The sequence below is a fragment of the Frankliniella occidentalis genome, unplaced genomic scaffold (assembly GCF_000697945.3).
Source record: "Frankliniella occidentalis isolate FOCC.00 unplaced genomic scaffold, Focc_3.1 Scaffold94, whole genome shotgun sequence".
In the NCBI taxonomy this organism is placed as follows: Eukaryota; Metazoa; Arthropoda; class Insecta; order Thysanoptera; family Thripidae; genus Frankliniella; species Frankliniella occidentalis.
In genome coordinates, this window is record NW_026267223.1 from 476,380 (window position 1) to 479,421 (window position 3,042).

The following is a 3,042-nucleotide window of genomic DNA, read 5'->3' on the forward strand; positions in this document are numbered from 1 at the left end:
CTAATGGCCATGTCTCCCAAACTAACGACCGTGCAGGCCGTGAACCAGCGACACTCCAATCGCGCGTGCCTGCCGCGGCCGCGGCGGCTGCCCTGGACGGCGGGCGCGCGCGTGGCGGCGGTGCTGGCGCTGCTGTGGCTGCTGCTGCTGCTGCGCGCGGGGCTGGGCCGCCTGAGCCGCGCCGTGTGCGCCTACTTCTACCCGCGGCGGGAGCGGCGCCGCGTGCTGCGCCTCTACAACGAGGCCCTGCGCCGGCGTTGGGGCCTGGCCAGGAGCATGCGCGCGCGCGTGCGGGTGCTGGCCGCGCAGGGCCGGCTCGAGCAGCGCCACGGCCTGCAGCACGCGCTCGCCGCCGCGCTCGTCGCCCGCTGGCCGCGCCTCCGAGGCTGGCTCCTGGTGAGCAGACACCACCCACAGAATCCTTTTATTATGATTTAATGCATTTCAAGTTTTTTTTTTACGAGAGGTTTTAGATTCAACAAAGGCTCCATTATAACGAAGAACATTTTGAGACAAGTTTTTGCAAACTATTTTTATTTACTTAATGGGCATGGGTATAAAGCAAGGGGTCTTGATTTGAAGAACTGTTTCCTTTCGTATAATTGAATTGTGCTGATTTAGGTCTGCCTATTCTTTAAGTGAGAAAATGTTTTTCTCAATTTAAACCAATTGGCTTTGAATCAAATAATCTTGTTGTTTGAAACCTGTTTCTTTGGATATTTGAAAACAACAATTTCTTTGATTCTTCAAACTTAGCTTTTGTTGTTTCAAAAAGACGATTCTCTGGGTGAGCAGGCCTTGACGTGGTGCGTGTTCATGTGTAGGATAAGGGATCACCTAAATCATTGAGGAGGCCGGGTACTTTTATCACGAATCTCTGAGCTACCAGTGATTTACAATATCTAATCTTTTGAGAACAATTTACCCCACATGGAAACAAACGTTATCTGCGACGTTGCAATGAACTGGTATAGCTTGACCCGTCGTCACCTTATATATATATTCTTCTAATTTCTTAAAACGGAAAACTGGTTGCCCTGAAAAGACTTTCCTCCGTGTCAGAGGCTCCGGTCGGCGCGCCGGTCGTGCGCTGTCTGCGGCGAGCGGGAGCGGCGCGACGAGGCCCCGGGGTGGAGCTGCGCGCCGGCCGGCCACGTGCCGCTGTACCTGTGCCGCGACTGCTGGGCGGCGGGCGGCGGCGAGTGCCCCGCGTGCGCGCCGCCGCGCCCCGGCGAGGACGACGAGGCGCTCGGCCTGGACCACGGCCCGGAGGAAATGCCCGAGTGAGCCGGGGTAGGCGCGGACCACTGCCCGGAGGAGACGTCTCACTGAGCCCAGATAGGCGCGGGCCACTGCCCGGAGGAGTGAGCCGGGCGCCTGCGGACCGTGGGGTAGGCCGCCCGCTGCACGGGGGCGCCTCCACGCGCTGCGCGGCCTACCTCCCAGGCGCTCTCCACCACGGAGCCCAAAACGTCGTTCTCACGGTACTCCTCCAGCTCATCGTCGTGATCCTCCATTTCTTGTTGGAGTGGTCCGGACAGCTTGCGGGCCTGCGCTCGAGGTGCACGCCGTCACTCCGCGGTGCGCTAACTCTAAGTACTGTACCTTGCTAACCCCTGCGTGCAGCCTTGGCTCTCGCTGACGATCCGTCACACTTACCCGGCGATATATAAACGAAGTTCCCGTTCTCTTCCCGAACTCACACACAGGTGGGCAGCGTAACAAAGCTCAAGAGGATCACCCCAAGGGCTGTCAACATGAAGGAGGTGCCACATTCGACCCTTTTATGTCACCCGCAACGCAGAACCGTGTGTCCTGCGGTGTTGGCGGCGCCGGTGCCGAGCAGCCCTGCCGGACAAGGTGCGGGGCCCCTGCCCGCAGGCGGCCCCGCCGCCCACCTCACACTTCCGGCAGCTCGAGACCGGAAGGAAGGAACGCCCCGCCTCCTCCCCCCCCCCTCCCTCGCCGAGGACTCTCGTGGGCCGTATCTTTCACGACCTGGCGGAGGAAGGCGGACCAGAGGCTGAGGAAGATTTTATTACCGAACGTCATCGCCGCCGCGGGGCCGTATATCAGCACGGAGCAGCGCGGCCAGGATGACTTCCGGTCGGCTGGACGGCGGCAGCGCGGCAACGCCCACATCCGGTTTTGAAAGTGGAACGATACGTTTGGGGGAAAGACCCCGCACGTACAAACGCCTCGAAGATAGGAAGAGGACGCTTTAAGACAATCGTCCGGGGAATCAAATAAGCGGCCCGCCTGTGCTGCACAGCTTCTCGCCATGATAGCTGCCGCTAGAGAGCGGAGCGCTGTGGAGAGCGAGAGGAGAGGGGAAGGGCCTGGGTGAGAGGGAGGAGGGGATGAGACGCGCTCATAAACTCCACGGCCGTGCACTTTACTGGCCGCAGCCCGGGGCCCGGGGTGGAGGCGTCCCTCAGGGGGGCCCGCAGCCCCACAAGGGCCCCGCAAGGGCCCGCTCAGAGAACCACTAAATAACCTAGGCCGTCTAAATCTCATCTGGACCGCCTGGCTTGCCCCGCAGGGCCCCGCCGGAGAGGGGCCCAGAGACAGACGGCTCGCCGATGATCCGTCAAGCGGAACCGACGTGGTCCGACCGGGACCCCTGGTCCAGTAGTCGGTCTCGTGTGCCCATCGTCTAGACACAATAAGCTGTAGAGTCACTTGAAAAAAGAAAGAGAACATACAACTTTTGTAGCAAACACTGTCCATCGTCGTATATATAAGAGTAATTTTTTTTTATGAGATATCTTGTCAGCCTTGAAACATATTTTTTTGGTTCGAGATGACCTCCGATGGGAACTAATGTGCCTATTTCTTTGTATTATTTGTTCATTAGACGCATATATTGCGACCACTGTAAACATAGCAATGTATGTTGCCCCTGCCAACGCATTATTTTACAAAGGTTCCCCTTTATTATTAAAATGTTTTTCTGTGTTGCTGTTGCCAAATGAGAGGAACGCGAGGGGTGGACGACTGGGCGGCTCCTGTGTACAGGCCAAAATGTACTCCAGGTGTTCT

General features: G+C 58.1%; 2 protein-coding genes across 3 annotated transcripts in view; both read left to right on the plus strand.

The window, feature by feature from the left end:
- Positions 1-3,042, plus strand: part of LOC127749797 (uncharacterized) — a 44,843-nt gene that overhangs the window by 26,153 nt on the left and 15,648 nt on the right. The gene's annotated exons all lie outside the window — the stretch shown is intronic.
- LOC127749795 (uncharacterized) overlaps positions 1-3,042 on the plus strand; it is a 6,486-nt gene that overhangs the window by 1,376 nt on the left and 2,068 nt on the right. The window lies entirely within an intron of this gene.